The sequence below is a fragment of the Schistocerca gregaria genome, chromosome 8, assembly GCF_023897955.1.
Source record: "Schistocerca gregaria isolate iqSchGreg1 chromosome 8, iqSchGreg1.2, whole genome shotgun sequence".
Classification (NCBI taxonomy): domain Eukaryota; kingdom Metazoa; phylum Arthropoda; class Insecta; order Orthoptera; family Acrididae; genus Schistocerca; species Schistocerca gregaria.
The window spans coordinates 79,457,241-79,474,343 of record NC_064927.1 but is presented as its reverse complement, the minus strand read 5'-3'; the positions used below and the strand labels follow the sequence as shown (position 1 = coordinate 79,474,343).

Sequence of the window (17,103 nt, the reverse complement as noted above, 5' to 3'; positions counted from 1 at the left end):
TATTTGTTGCAGACCACTTCAGCTAACACCTACCGACTCACTGCAACAAATATATACCAATCCCAGTATTGCTGCCCCCGATTTTAATCACGAGCGAGGTATATTATTGCTGCACGATGGTCAGGAGCCTGAAGATGGCGTAATAAAACGCTGAAACTGGTTGCCCAATAAAATAAGGTTGAAAATCGACGGCTGAGTCGCGCAACCATTGCTAAAAAGACGGACATGCAGAGACTGCGCCCTGTTAAGGTCGAAGCTGCAGTAATGCTTGTGTCCGATCTCCGCGACTTAGCACACAGCTAACTTCAACGGGTCGTGCGCATAAAATGTGTTTGCATTAACGTATTCTGACACATACAGCGCCATCTATTAATCAAATCTCACACTATTTTTTTCTTCTGCCATACGTTTTCCCCTTCTCCGATAATATTCCGTCGCAGTTTGACGTAATTCTGACCAGTGGTGTTGTTCCTACAGCGTTTTGAAAGTTTAACTTTATTTATAATCATCCTGGATAAAGACCAACGTTCTTTAGCATAGCAGTTGCAAGATTACCTCCTGTTCAGCTATGTATGCATGCACAGCATGCAATGACCATTGGTCACCCGATTGCTAACAGCTATTCCTAGACAAAATAGGCTTCACACTGTATTACCCGTGCAGCAGAATTACGGGCCCCTGCATCTACTACCATTTACCGAAAACCTCGTTTCAGTACCATTAACTACTCACAAGATAAAAGCGCTGTGAGTTTTACGAGGGTACTCCAAAAGAAATGCACACTATTTTTTTAAAATCCATCTTTTATTCTACATGTTTGAAACTTTTACAGTCTGTAGATACATCCTTTAGGAACAATATTTTCATTTCTCCACATAATTTCCATGCCTCTCAACTGCCTTAGGCCATCTCGGAAGCAGCGCCTGCATACCCGCACGGTAAAATTGTGGAGCAACCTGTTGGAGCCACTGTTTGGCAGCGTGCACAAGGGAGTCATCATCTTCAAACCTTGTTCCACGAAGTGAGTCTTTCAGTTTCCTAAAGACATGATAGTCACATTGAGCCAGGTCAGGGCTGTAAGGCGGGTGTTTCGGTGTTGTACATTCGAGTTTTGTGATCGCTTCCATGGTTTTTTGTATGACACGTGGCCGTGCAACTGCAAAACATCCTGCTTTTCATTCGAGCTTGAAGTTTCTTCAGTGTCGTCACATATGCATCAGAATTTATGGTGGTTCCACTTGGCATGGTGTCCACAAGCAAGAGCCCTTCGGAATCGAAAAACGCCGTAGCCATAACTTTTCCCGCAGGAGGTGTGGTTTTTAATTTTTTTTTCTGGCGTGAATTTGCATGACGCCACTCCATTGATAGCCTCTTCGTCTCGTGAAAAATGGAGTCATGTCTCATCATCTGTCATAATTCTTCCAAGAAATTCATCTCCACCATGCTCGTACCGTTCCAAAAGTTCTCTGCATACCGTTTTTCTTGTTTCTTTGTGAGCCACTGTCAACGTCCTGGGAACCCACCTGGCACCAACCTTTTTTAAAGCCAACACTTTCAGTATTCTGCAAACACTTCCTTTATCCCAAAGTAGCGTGACAATTCGTTCACTGTGACGCGTCTGTCAGCAGTCACCAATTCGTTAACTATCTGCACATTGTCTGGAGTGTGTGCAGTAAGAGCCCTGCCGCTGCGAGGACAGTCCTCAATATTGCCGTGCCCGCTTTCATCACGTAACCCGATTGCCCACCGAGTAACTGCACTGCGATCGACAGCAGCACCTCCATACACCTTTTTCAACCTCTTGTGGATGTTTTCCACTGTCTAGTTTTCACAGCACAGGAATTCTGTGACAGCACGTTGCTTCTGACGAACGTCAAATGTAGCAGTCATCTTGAAGCCATGCTGTGACGGCGCCACTCACGGGAACAGATTGAACGAAGTTAGAAAACAAGCGGGAGGGATGTACCGGGTGATCAAAAAGCCAATATAAATTTGAATGCTTAATAAACCATGGAATAATGTAGATAGAGAGGTAAAAATTGACACACATGCTTCGAATGGCAGGGGATTTTATTAGAACCTAAAAAAAAACACCTCATATTGCTAGACGCGTGAAAGATCTCTTGCGCGCGTCGTTTGGTGATGATCGTGTGCTCAGCCGCCACTTTCGTCATGCTTGGCCTCCCAGGTCCCCAGACCTCAGTCCGTGCGATTATTGGCTTTGGGGTTACCTGCAGTCGCAACTGTATCGTGATCGACCGACATCTCAAGGGATGCTGAAAGATAACATCCGACGCCAATGTCTCACCATAATTCCGGACATGCTTTACGGTGCTGTTCACAACATTATTCCTCGACTAGAGCTATTGTTGAGGAATGATGGTGGACATATTGAGCATTTCCTGTAAAGAACATCATCTTGGCTTTGCCTTACTTTGTTATGCTAATTATTGCTATTCTGATCAGATGAAGCGCCATCTGTCGGACATTTTTTGAACTTTTGTATTTTTTTGGTTCTAATAAAACCCCTTGTCATTGCAAGCTTGTGTGTCAATTTGTACCTCTCTATCTACATTATTAAGTGATTTATTCAGTTTTTAAATTTATACTGACTTTTTGATCACCCGGTATCAGTACACTGTAAAACTTTCAGACGCGCAGAATGAAGACTGTATTTTTACGAAACTAGTGTGCATTTCTTTTGGAGTGACCCTCGTAGGTGATTTGCTCCCCTCGTACGTGCAGTGAGAGCTGGCTGGGCCGCGCCCGGAGCGTGGGCGGGCTGCTCCTCGCCGCGCACAGCCCACACCTCCGCCGCGCAAAGTAGTCCGCCGCCGCCGCCGCCGGAGGCGCCCAGGCGCCAGCGTCGCTCCCACCGCATTCTCCGCACGCGTCGCCTTATTTGCGCGAAATTTGAGCGCCGCGCCGTGTCGTGGCGCGCCTTCCGGCAAGTTGGCACCGAAAAGAACCGCCGCGTTCTTGCACCGCGCCGCGCCACGCCACGCCACACCACTCGGCGACATCCGAAAGTGGATGGCAAGTTTCTGGGGGGCGCGCTCGAGGAGAGGCACAAGTTGAGAGTAATTAAGACGCGCTCGTGACGCAGCGCTTGCAAATAGCCGCGTCACTGGCGACAAAGCGAGCAACTGCTGTGGCGTGGCGTGGCGTGTGAGAGCAGGAGGCGGCGAGCACCGAGCAGCGGCAACAGCACTGCCAGGACCACGACTCGTGGGCTGCGCCGATGCGGATATCGCCGGATATATCGTCAGATATTTGCAGTGTCGACAGCTTTGCGGAAAGGGCCTGCGCCGCTGTGGATATCGAGGTGTACATTTATACCCGTGAACATAATTATTTTCTGGCCAAAAGTTGTAGGGTAGCATCAATATTTACATCCATTGTGTGGTGCTTCAGATAGCTCTGAGGACTGTGGGACTTAACTGCTCAAGCCATCAGTCCCCTTCAACTTAGAACTACTTTTTGTTGTTGTTGTGGTCTTCAGTCCTGAGACTGGTTTGATGCAGCTCTCCATGCTACTCTATCCTGTGCAAGCTTCTTCATCTCCCAGTACCTACTGCAACCTACACCCTTCTGAATCTGCTTAGTGTATTCATCTCTTGGTCTCCCTCTACGATTTTTACCCTCCACGCTGCCCCCCCTCCAATTCTAAATTGGTGATCCCTCGATGTCTCAGAACATGTCCTACCAACCGATCCCTTCTTCTAGTCAAGTTGTGCCACAAACTTCTCTTCTCCCCAATCCTATTCAATACCTCCTCATTAGTTATGTGATCTACCCATCTAATCTTCAGCATTCTTCTGTAACATCACATTTCGAAAGCTTCTATTCTCTTCTTGTCCAAACTAGTTATCGTCCACGTTTCACTTCCATATATGGCTACACTCCATACATATACTTTCAGAAACGACTTCCTGCCACTTAAATCAATACTCAATGTTAACAAATTTCTCTTCTTCAGAAACGCTTTCCTTGCCATTGCCAGTCTACATTTTATATCCTCTTTACTTCGCCCATCATCAGTTATTTTGCTCCCCAAATAGCAAAACTCCTGTAGTACTTTAAGTGTCTCATTTCCCAATCTAATTCCCTCACCATCATCCGACTTAATTCGACTACAGTCCATTATCCTCGTTTTGCTTTTGTTGATGTTCCTCTTATATCCTCCTTTCAAGAAACTGTCCATTCTGTTCAACTGCTCTTCCAAGTCCTTTGCTGTCTGTGACAGAATTACAAAGTCATCGGCGAACCTTAAAGTTTTTATTTCTTCTCCCTGGATTTTAATACCTACTCCGAATTTTTGTTTCCTTTGTGGTTCCAGACTGTAGCGCATTGTGTGATGGGCTTTGTTCTGTTTGTTTTAAGTTGTTGTGGTGGAGTGTACGTCCAGCGGGGGTGGCCGACCGGTTCTAGGCGCTACAGTCTGGCTGGAACCGCGCGACCGCTAGGTCACAGGTTCGAATCCTGCCTCGAGCATGGATGTGTGTGATGCCCTTAGGTTAGTTATGTCTAACTAGAGAGCCTGTATAGGTAGAGAGTGGCCAACCGGACGATACGGCGGCCATTTTTCTACCAAACTGCGGGCGGAACTTTTGAATGGCCAGTAGTGGAGTACACACTCTCCGAATCAAAAGCATAAGACAAAATGGCGAAATCATTCGTTAAATGCCTTTTTTTTATAAGAATAATGTGTTATAATAATTTTCACACAGCCAATTTACAGGTCTGTTTTCAAATTTAACTATGTATATAGCAAGATGTTTTATATGGAGTAAAATGCAAAAACGACTTACTTCGCATAGATAAGAGTACTTGGTTGGTTTCCACAAGGCTCCTGTTTGATTTACGTCAGCCCTGTTGACTGCGACTGACCACTGCTTTCGTCTTTCTTCACTGCGTGGAAACGCTAACATGCGAAATCCACCTTCGCCTCTACTGGAACAAACAAATGCAGCACAACCTGGCACCGTTTATGAAAGTCTGCAGAACGAATTACAGATGTCAAAACAATACCGTACAATTACTAACGCGTTTACTTCAAATATGTAGGCCTACTGACTTCATCACAAAACGCTTCATTATTTCAACTCCTATTTAAGATCGCAAACGCTAATTAGGTACTAAAAACGATATACAACTAAATCTAACATGCATGCACAACGCATAACAAGTCTCTCAATAATTCAACCAACCAATCACGGGCAACTTCACCTATGGCCACTCTCTAGGTTTAAGTAGTTCTAAGTTCTAGGGGACTCATGACCTAAGAGGTAAAGTCTCATAGTGCTCAGAGCCATTTGAACCATTTTTTGCTGGTGTGTACATGTTATTGTAAAACGTATGAAAATGTTGCAGCAACAACAACGGTATTAATTAAAAGAAGGAGACCGTCTACATTACCCTTGTCCGTCCTCTTTTAGAATACTGCTGCCCTGTCTGGGATCCTTACCAGATAGGACTGACGGAGTACATCGAAAAAGTTAAAAGAAAGGCAGCACGTTTTGTATTATCGCGAAATATGGGAGAGAGTGTCACAGAAATGATACAGGATTCGGGCTGGACATCATAAAAAGAAAAGCGTTTTTCGTTGCGACGGAGTCTTCTCACGAAATTCCAATCACCAACTCTCTCCTCCGATTGCGAAAATATTTTGTTGACACCGACCGACAGGAAGATACGATCGCCACGATAAAATAAGGGAAATCAGAGCTCGTACGGAAACATATAGGCCTTCATTCTTTCCGAGCGCTATACGAGATTGGAATAATAGAGAATTGTGAAGGTGGTTCGATGAACCGTCTGCCAGGCACTTAAATGTGATTTGCAGAGTATCCATGTAGATGTAGATGAAATAAATAATCTCTGGTAATACTTATTTATGTGCTGCTGAGCCAGACTGTATTGTGTTATTTTGTCATACCTTATCACTGCAAATAAATATTGAAATGATCTTTCTTTAATTCAGTAAGTGACATTAAAATGTATGCACCAATTAATTAATATATCACACTACAACCTCTTCCCATAACAACACTGGTGTCCTAGTTTATTGTTTTAAAAGTCACTGATAAATTACTTTGAGAAAAATTAATGTTACCCAGCAGCCGCAAAAATTATTTCATTTACGTAAAGTCTAAAATTGTCTCCTGCATGTTATTTTCACTGTTAGAATATAAAAATAATAAATTCATGTTTTGCAAAAACAGACATAATGTCTTTTTGGACAACAGCAATCAGTGAAATTATAATGTTACTTAAAAACCGTCTTGATTGCAAATATTTTTATTCATATGACCGGTTTCGGTTCATTCAGAACCATCTTCAGATCTGATATTTCAGTTACAGGAGTAACCCGTCCAAATCCAGCAGTTTTCACATGCTACGTCACATGCTACGTGAACACTGCTACTGCTGGATTTGGACGGGTTACTCCTGTAACTGAAATATCAGATCTGAAGATGGTTCTGAATGAACCGAAACCGGTCATATGAATAAAAATATTTGCAATCAAGACGGTTTTTAAGTAACATTATAAATTCATGTGGTTTCTTGTCCTCAGATTTCAAATACTGAAATATCGATCCGAAGAATTAATGTCTGATAATTTTTGCAGCTTGATATTGCCGCTCTATACGCTCACGTAACAGCGGCGGACAAAACACCGTCTAGACTGGATATTCTTACGAACGTAATTTTTCGTAGAAAATCAATAACGTCAACGTTTCCCTTTGTACTGGATTAAATGTCATAAATCCTACACTGTTATGAATGTTAACAATATAAATATTATTCACCAGTTACCAATAATTCAGCATCACCGTTCCAGGCGCTAATAGCTGCTTTTCTGTTTGCTGCGGACACAAAACTTAAATCTTCATAGTAGGTTATCCAGTTACAATTAAAAGTCCGTACACTAGAATTCCATTTAGTAAATTGTACATTATATTTTAGATTACTAGCACCCTACAAAACATGACTATTGTTTACAATATTTAAAAGAACAGACCTCATCTTAACCTTTTATATAGCCGCTTCATACATTATAGAGAACAATAGGAGGAAAAAAATTCACAGAAAATACAATGCTAATACATTCTTCTAGTGGTAGAGTATTATCTTTTGTTATGTGATTATTCTTTGCAAAAACCTGTTTGTAAAAAAAGTCAAACATATTGTTGTTGGAAGTTATTTACATTCCACAATATAATAAGAAGTCATTTATTTATCAGTTGTCACATATACGCTTAAAAGTCAATTTATGGAAAAATATTAATCACTTCTTAAATCTCGCGCACTGTCGCATCACTGGTACACAAAATATTGACGTTGACATTACAGTTGATGAGCCGAAACTTTATAACCACCTACTACTTAGTTACTTGTTTGTCCGTCTTTGGGACGAAATACATCGGTCATCCTGCGTATCGTCGCCGTTTTCGAGACACTCCTCCACAGGGACTGGACAATAATAATCTGCCCTTTGTCCAAGTCGCTTATCTCAGTGGATTTCTCCCTTTGCAGCCTCTGTCTTCGCTAGTGTGATGCCGCGCGGGGTAGTCGCGCTGTCTGATGCTCCTTGCCACGGTCCGCGCGTGTCCCCCCTCGTAGGTTCGAGTCATCCCTGGGCGTGTGTATGTGTGTGTGTGTGTGTGTGTGTGTGTGTGTGTGTGTTGTCCTTAGCGTAAGTTAGTTCAAGTTACATTAAGTTGTGTAAGCCTAGAGGGCGATGACGTCAGCAGTCTGGCCCCACCACCAGGGTGATCCCTGTCCGTGCACTCTCTGCTTACATACTTCTCTAACCGTGTCACGTGCAACGCCACCAGGCGGCATCCAACGTCATGGTGCGCAGTGGTCATAGTGTTTTGGCTTATCAGTATACAATCAATAATAACAATTATGATCCTGAAAGAATGATCATTATTAATAATGATGATAATAGTAATAAGATTTCGAACATGGCCGCGATTCAAAGACAGAGCATTCAAGAACTTCAGTGGAATGGAAATAGTAGCCAACCAGTTGCAAAAGAAACGTTTATTAGATGGTTTCGACACTTCTGAAACTATCAGAAGGTAATGTCTATAGAATCACATATTATCTGCCTGGGCTATAGATAATATGTGATTCTATGTACAATACCTCCTGAAGAAGACAGTTTTAAAAGTGTCGAAACCACTGTTAAGGTTTAATAAACCTGTATTTTGCAACTGAGTGGCTCTTATTTCCAAATCATTGAAGCTATTGATAATATTAATTTTTACTATTATTTGCGTATCCAGGACAGTACAACGCAGTTTTTTTACAAATTCAGAACATATTTGTAATAAATACACAAGACTCTGTAGACGTCAAATTGATTCTGAAGCCCAGACCATTTGGTGAAACCATGTCCTGCAGCGTGTAGGCTTCAGACCACTTCGGGCAGACCGATAGATGTTCAGCATCGTGAAGTTTTCCACATTCGCATGTCGCATCCCAAGCAATGTAGCGCCACCGCTTCACGTTTGATTTGCTCAGCGTCATTACAGATCGCAGCCTGTTCAGTCTTCCACATGTGGGGTGGGTAGTTGGAAATCTGCAGCGGGCTCTTGCTTTAGGTTTTTGCTATTACTTCCAGTTGTTTTGCCACAGTTCTATTCGGCGAGCGGAAGGTGATGATTTAACATTTCTGCTTCAGTTGTTCGAACACTGCTCTTTCTCGACTTCAGCCTAGGACACGATGCTTCGCTTCCAAACATGGGATGATGGAATCATTTCCCTGTTTTTACTCCTCAGCCTTTTCCGTTCTTCTTCTTCTTCTTCTTATTATTATTATTATTATTATTATTCATATATCCGGAAGTGACACGCCTGTAAGATGGTACATTTCGTAGTAGGTAACCAATTTTAAGATCTGTCTCGTTAAGAGCGGTGTCAACGTACCTGCGTGTGCGGAGTTCAGCACGAGATATGCTACATATTCTGGCGTGCGTTCGGGTGTTAAAAGCCAAGTTGTTCATTCGATTGTTATGCTTGATATCTCGACGAGCAATCCTAAAGTCACCTACGGCTGCTGAGGTTCAGTTGTTGTACGTATTCGTTGTCTGGAGGACATGTGTCAGTCTAACTGGAGTGTAGACAGCAACTACGCTCAACATTACATCTCGCAGCAGCTGCAGGAGACAATTGAATTGCTCATCGAGATATTAGGCACAAAAAATGGAATACACTACTCGGATTCACACCCGAAGGTACATCATTAGATAAGAATTATTAGTTTTAAGTCATTGATATGACACACACGGAGGGCAGCTCCACCTTGTGGGCTGGAGATCGCACTGAATCGGAGAGCCTAAGGTGTCGCTGACATCTGCAAGGGCTGTAAAAGGCGACTTGCCTATCTCGATTATCCGAACATTTTGCACTCGTATCTTATTTCCGTCGCACCAACAGCCAGTGGCGGATACAATGGCTGCAGGGGAGGTGCTCCCCCCCCCCCCCCCCCCTTGCCGCCTGCTCCGCGCCCCCTCCAGTCAGCCCGTACGCTATTCGTTCGTTTCTTTCGTCAGTCGGCTAGACTGAATCGAGTTATCGAGTAGTTGTAGTTTCTTGTGTAGCACGCGCGTCCGCGTCGTCGTATTTTAAACGTTTCTGTCTGACACGTAGATAGCCAACATATACTTACGAGAGAAGTTGCGGCCATTCTAGTGATGTCGATACGTTATTCTGTCTGGCATTTGTTCCAGAAAAGTCGCGAAAGTAGTTTTTGAACACTGCGGCGTACAAAGGTCGACAATGAACGAGAATCGACATTGTATGTCCTATGCCGCCAATGTGAAATTATCGAATTTTGTGACCCATTATCTTGGAAAGTTTAAGACACCAACTTACAATTTTCATTAATTATTGAATGCACATTTCTAGATACACTGAACTAGAATTATTACTAAAATTGTATTGTGGGACACGTTATCTTTTCTTTACTTCAAACACTCAATTTTTTTTGACAGAATTTTGTAAATAAATGAACAGAAAAACAAAACAGCTCAGGACATTTTAATTATTCTAGTTCCATATGTGTTGAATCTCACACTTGGACTGCTGTGAAAATTTCATGTCTCTACCATCAGTACTTTTTTAGAAAACGGGTCATTTATTGCAAAAAATGTAGTTCAGAGATATTGAGGTTTAAGACTTTTTTTAATTATAAATTCTTGTACAGACTTACATTTCTGCGTCTTTTATGCACTACAATTGCCCTGGCCCATAGCCTGCGTCTTCTTCAGTGTCACGACAGCCCGGTGCTTGCCTCTTCCTTTTCTTTCTTGCTTCTTTTGTCATTTGCTGAGCTGCTAACTCTGCTTCACTTACACGAAGCTCATCCAGTTCCCGCAGTCCTTTACCTGTGTTCTGTCCAAATCTTACCCTAACTTACACTGCTAACTTTAGAGTCATAAGGTCAACAAAAATTTTTTAGGCACACGGCACCACACAATAATATTGAAGGACTCATTCACGTTCTGGGCCTTCCCATGTAAACACTTCCTTAGTAGCTCAGAATTTGCCAGATATCTGTAAATAGTTTTAACTGCCTCCGTTACTGCCAAATGAAGAGAATGTTTATGTGTGAGTTCATGCAGGGTGCCAGAAAATCCAGCTTGCCTATATTTACACTAAGTGTTTCGCGGAGATGGACACAATGCATGGCATGGCTTTTCATCGATTGCTATTCAATGAAAGAAAGTGCTCCACACAGCTCTTTTCATCTTGTCTAAATTGTCACAGTTATCTCTAATAGCCTTCCCATATTATTCCTGTAATTCATCAATTACTTTGTCCGTTAGTCTTCCAGCACATTTTATTGTCTTGCCATCAGACAGTTTTGTGTTACCCAACTTGGTTTTTAGGTTACGCAGACATGTTCCCAACCTTTTCTTGACATGTCCTACACAAAACAAAGCAATTCACAGCCTTCTAGACTGTGTATTCCCAAGATATGACTGCTCAGCTGTGGCAGTATATGAGTGGCCGCGAAATTTGACTGTCACACGTCAACATTCAAAATATTATTTGAACGTCTCACAATTGCCTGATTTTAATGTATTATACAGCAACATGATCAGGAAACTCCAAAGTACATTATGGAGTAGAAAACAGAAAATGTCAAATTTCAACGAATTTCACGTACAGTGTCCACTTAATGGCTTAGCTCTGTTTGAACACTCACCCTGGCATTGATTGTCCTATTGGCGATGTAATTAATCAACTTGCCAGGAAGAATAGGCGCAAGGATTCACCATAAAGGAAGAGAACCACAGTTATAACTTTTTTTTATATCATAAGGTGGCATTGGCTTGTGCATGTGTATAAACACTTAAATTAAAACTTTCTTAAACTTTGCATGTGACTTCATTATTTTATATTACGGTAGAAGTAAAAGTAGCTCAAGATATCTTTAGCGTCCTTCCTTGAGGTTTTTCTGTATCCGCCACTGCCAACCAAAACCTTACGTATGTGTTCTCCTTACCATATAAGAAATGCATGCTACAGAATCAGTGTATATCTCAACATTTCTCTTAGATACATTTACACATACATAATGTGTTTACAATGCAACATTTGTTACACTTGCAAGGGAATGATCCAATCTGACACTTCGAAACCAGCTCTGAAATTTTTATACGGGAAGAATACAGCGTAGGAAACATACTATCAAAATTTTAGGTGCTGAGCTGTGCAATTAGTATCTTAAAAGAATGTTGAAAATTGTCAAATTCGTAGGCCGCTAGGCGGCTGAAGAAATGAATGTGAGCGTATATGGCTCTTATCAGCCTTAATACGTGCTCACAAACGTCTTACTTATTTTACCAGTGCTGATAACTCCTGTTTGGGAAAAAAAAAGTTTTGTTTATTTATAGACGCAATCACATTGTTATGACAGTCACAACCAGTTTCGTCCATACAATTACCATCTTCAAATTCTAAAGACGGCATACACTGAACACAGGTTCATGCGTTTTCAGACTAGCTAGTTTGACAACTCATGAACCTGTGTTCAGTGTATGCCGTCTTTAGAATTTGAAGATGGTCATTGCATGGACGAAACCGGTTGTGACTGTGTCATAACAATGTGATTGCGTATATAAATTAACAAAAACTTTTTTACAATATAATCAGTCACTCACTCCATTGACAAAATGTCGTTCTTTCCAACTCCTATGTTCTCAGCATTTTAATCACTTGAAAATGACTTAACAGTCGAAACTGCAATAGTGGAAATTTTGACAAATAGTGAAGTCGATGGTAAATATGATGTCGTATGGCTCTGAGCACTATGGGACTTAACTTCTGAGGTCATCAGTCCCCTAGAACTTAGAACTAATGAAACCTAACTAACCTAAGGACATCACACACATCCATGCCCGAGGTAGGATTCTAACCTGGTATCGTAGCGGTCGCGCGGTTACAGACTAGCGCCTAGAACCTCTCGGCCACTCCGGCCGGCATGATGTCGTGTGGTTCTGTTAATCACGAATTGTAGGAGTCACGTGTCATCTGTGTGAAGACATCACTACGATCGTATCTACGTTAACATTTTGCGGTGTGGTGCTGAGTCGAATGCTTTCCGGAAATCGAGGAAGACGGACTCTCATCTATTCACATTCCTGTTCCTTTGACGAGATGTCGTTTTCGGGGAAAAAAGAGGCGTGTTTCTGACGGCTGTGTAGTTGGTCCACCAAATTATGAGGCGACAGGTCTGATCATACTGTAAGCTCAAATGGTTCAAATGGCTCTGAGCACTATGGGACTCAACATCTTAGGTCATAAGTCCCCTAGAACTTAGAACTACTTAAACCTAACTAACCTAAGAACAGCACAAACATCCATGCCCGAGGCAGGATTCGAACCTGCGACCGTAGCAGTCCCGCGGTTCCGGTCTGCAGCGTCAGAACCGCACGGACACAGCGGCCGGCCATACTGTAAGTAGGCTGTTTAGGTTTTTATGTTGGTAATGCCACGTAGCGCTCCGTATGAAAGTCACTGACTGTGCTGTGTGCAGTATGTGGCTGATAGGAATCATTGTTGGAATATTCGCTCGTGTATTGTTGGGCAGTTGGATGTGAACACCACGTAGCGTTGTGCAGTTGGAGGTGAGCCGCCAGCAGTGGTGGATGTGGAGAGAGAGATGCCAGAGTTTTGAGAGGTCACTATAAGCGAGCGATCTGGACGTGTCTCCGCCAGAAAAAGGAAATTTGTAAAGATGGTTGTCATGAATTGATAGATATACATGATGACTTTTGAACATTATTAAGGTAAATACATAGTTTGTTCTCTATCAAAACCTTTCATTTAATAATTATGCCTATCAGTAATTAGTGCCATCAGGAAGTAAAATGTTTTATTTAGCTGGCAGTACTGGCGCTCGTTGTATTGCAGTAGTTCGAGTAGCGAAGATTTTTGTGAGGTAAGTGATTCGTGAAAGGTATAGGTTATTGTCAGTCAGGGCCATTCTTTTATAGGGATTATTGAAAGTGAAATTGCGTTGCGCTAAAAATATTGTGTGTCAGTTTAGTGTTGATCAGAATAAGTAAAGAGAGAAAGGTCTGAGTACGTTCAGCTTTCTCAGCTGTTTGAAAATCAAATAACGTAAGAGGTTTTTCAGCACTATCATTTTTAATTTTTCTAAGGGGACGTTACAGTACCACTATTGCTTTCGAAGATAGGACAGGAGATAAGATTATCACCTGAAATGTCTCTCCTAGAGGAAACGTAAACAGAGTACAGGTGCAGATCTTTTCGTCACTGACATTTCATATATGAAATATTGTTTGTTACGACGACAAAGATCTGTAATAATGAATTATACTTCTAGAGGAGTTGCAGCAATGAAATCTACCCTGATTATGCTCGGCAGCAGAAGTACAGGGTTTGGACACGCCGCGGCAACTGCATGCTTCAACGTAAACGCAGGCGTCAGCCAAGCGTGCAGGTGGCGCTGTCGTGTTTGACCACGAGCGGCAGCTGTGCCACGCCCTCAACATGTTAGTTGTCATCAGAAGAGTGTTGTGCAGAGTTGTGAGTGCACTGAGTCGGAGCTGGGTGGAGTCGAATGTGCGCAGTTCGCTGGTACTTCCGTATCCAACGTATCCGAAACGTTTGGTGCTTTAATAGGTGCAGGTCAAAGGTTTATACCGCTAAGTCAGAACACGGACGAAACTATGGTTTGAGAGATCGTGAAGGCTCATTTCAAAAGGATTGTGACGAAAGGTACAGAGGACGACAGCTGCGAAAGTAATTGCAGAACGTCGTTCCCACTACCCCTGTCAGCACAAAAACAACACGGAGCTCCAAAACCTGGAAAATGCAGACCGAGCTGTAATTCCAAAATCACGCTAATCGCGCATCAGTGATGTGAATGTGCATAAGAAATGTTGTACAGTGGAAACTCGAGGAACCGTCATCTTCGGGACCGTGGTCGTGACGGTTGAGCGAATAGACGGATAACAGAAACACTGTATTCCTCCAAAACATAACCTCAATCAATTATTTTATGTATAAACACATATCACTCACAGTAATATAATGATATTTCGGAGCGAAACCAAATTAAACACGATTGTAATAGCAAATGAAACTATTTACTACATAATAAAAGCATCCGTACAGTAGCTACAAATGTTGCAAAATACGTAATGTATCTGGAGCAGCTTTTTCAGAGAGTGATGATAATGTCTCTTGTGGTAAAGCCTTCCAATGAAGCCCAGTTTCATCACAACTGTAAACTTGCTCCCTAACAAGATTCAATTCAGCCATTTTTTCTTTAAATTGTTCCCGGAACTCAGCGATTATAGAGCTATCCGCGCTGAGTTTTTCTCCACTGATATCAAGTTGGCGAATACCATGACGAAATTTAAACTTGTCGAGTCATCCGATACTTGTTTTAAAAGACTAGTCACCATAAAGTTTGTTGTTCATTTCAACAGCCTTGGCCATTATTATAGACCCTGAGAGTGGAATCCCCTGACTTCTTGCTTGTATAAACCATCGGTACATTGCATTGTCCAATTCATCATATTTTGCAGGTTTCATTGTCTTTCTTGTTCGCACGTCTCCATCCATGCTCTGCATTGTTGACACATGTTGTTCTATTTTATCACCATCACGTTTTATATCGTTAACTGTTGTTCTTCCAATACCATAAATCAGCGCTACACTTGTCGCAGTTGCGCCCTTTCTTAAGCGTTTTATAATTTCAAGCTTTTAATTAAATCTTAAAACAACACGTTTACGTTTTTCACACATTTTATCAAGTCACCGTATCACAAACATCTGCACTAAATACGGTAGTGTAAAATATTAGTCAATAAAGCTTATTCGCCGGCCGCTGTGGTCTCGCGGTTCTAGGCGCTCAGTCTGGAACCGGGCGATGCTACGGTCGCAGGTTCGAAAACTGCCTCGGGCATGGGTGTGTGTGATGTCCTTAGGTTAGTTAGGTTTAAGTAGTTCTAAGTTCTAGGGGGCTGATGACCACAGATTTTAAGTCCCATAGTGCTCAGATCCATTTGAATCTACTAAGGACACCCATGTCTAAGGGAGGACTCGAACCTCCGACGGGAGCTGGCGCACAATTCTGCGCATAAGAGGGAACCATCGTACCGAAGTCATAAAACCTGGAGATTGGAGCAATGGAAGAAACTCATTTGGTCGGACGAGTCCTTTGTTTCACAATGTTTCAATCGTCTGGCCGAGTTTACGTCTCCAAGAGTGAAAAATGTTGGGGGAGGGGGGGCGGGGGGCTTCGTGATTATGGAGCAGTCATTCGAGGTATCCCGTGGACCCCATGGTTACTCTGCAAGTGCACATTACTGCGAACGGTTATGTGATCTGTTTGACTGGTCAGACACGTCCCACGGAGTGGGCTTTGCTCTCCAGTGCTGATGCAAGACGGCAGAAGCAAAGTTCACACAGCTCGCATCGTGCAGAATTGGTTTTGTGAACACGAGGATGAATTTTCGCACCTCCCCTGGCCATCAGTAACCACATTTCAGTCTTAACTGACCCTTTGGGCTGGGGAGAGCTATCCACTCTACCACCGTTACCGGACCTTGTCACTATTTTGGAGGAAGAAAAACCATAGAGGCACTGTATTTATCCCTTCCGAGACGACTAAAAGCTGTTTTGAATGCCGACAGTTTTCCTAATTCGTATTAGGCATGTTGAATTTTGATGCTTCCTTATTGTTGTCGACCGTCTGGATGATCCACGTCAAACAATTCAAGTGAAACAGTAGGGAGCAACTGAAAACTCAGTCTGTCTACTTTCAAATAAGGGACGGATAATTCGCTGTCGGTGTTCCGACATGGTCGCCTGCGTAACAGGCACCTCAGAATTGCTTCTCTGACAACATTGCTCTTATTTAAGGAGCTGGAATAAGAAAATAGCAAAAGCAACAAAATGGAAAATGAAGTAGATGGTGCTGCGATACAGGAAAGGCGTGTTCACGGCAGTAACCTGTCATAAAGAATTCCGAACGCCCAGTTGGGATGGTCGGAAGTGCTTTTAGTAGCGCGTGGAAATGTAAAACTGGTTTTTGAGATTGGGCGCACTCGTGTGTAAACACGAATGCTACTGTCATTTTACGACGCCTGCTTTCGTATTTTTCGTTCTCTCGCACTCGCTATACTTAACTGCGCGACTTCTCTGTGTACACTTTCAGAGGAAGGAGTAGAGTTTTACGGCCGAGATGTGCCAAGCCGTGCTGATAATCCCACACTTGTGTGCACACGTGATGCTAAGCCAGCAGTGTAATTTCTTCGCTGTCACTGGCGAGTCCAGCATTTTGCGTTCTTGCTGCGGAGACGGGCTAGGGAACGCTGAGCGAGTGAGAATTACTTGTGTTCCACGCGAATGTGTGAGCACGCTTGTTTCTTGTGTTGGCAGGACTGGTGCAGCGGTAGGCCGTCCGCGAGCCGTGCGCTGCCAGATGAGGTGGCCGCCGCCTGCTTCTGCGGATAGACTGAGCACAGGTGAGGCCGCAGCCTTCCGCAGTGCACGGCCGCCGCGTGTCGCGTCTCTCAGTGATAAATGCCCTACATGGTGCAGCTG

The 17,103-nt window shown here is 42.9% G+C and overlaps 1 protein-coding gene across 3 annotated transcripts in view; it reads left to right on the top strand.

The window, feature by feature from the left end:
- LOC126284041 (bifunctional heparan sulfate N-deacetylase/N-sulfotransferase) overlaps window positions 1–17,103 on the top strand; it is a 1,095,215-nt gene that overhangs the window by 182,726 nt on the left and 895,386 nt on the right. Inside the window, exon 2 of one of the 3 annotated variants that reach the window (XM_049982612.1) lies at window positions 16,939–17,024. The exons of the other annotated variants lie outside the window; for them this stretch is intronic. The gene's annotated coding sequence lies outside the window, so the exon portion shown is untranslated. The remainder of the gene's footprint in view (window positions 1–16,938; window positions 17,025–17,103) is intronic. 3 annotated transcript variants of the gene reach the window in all.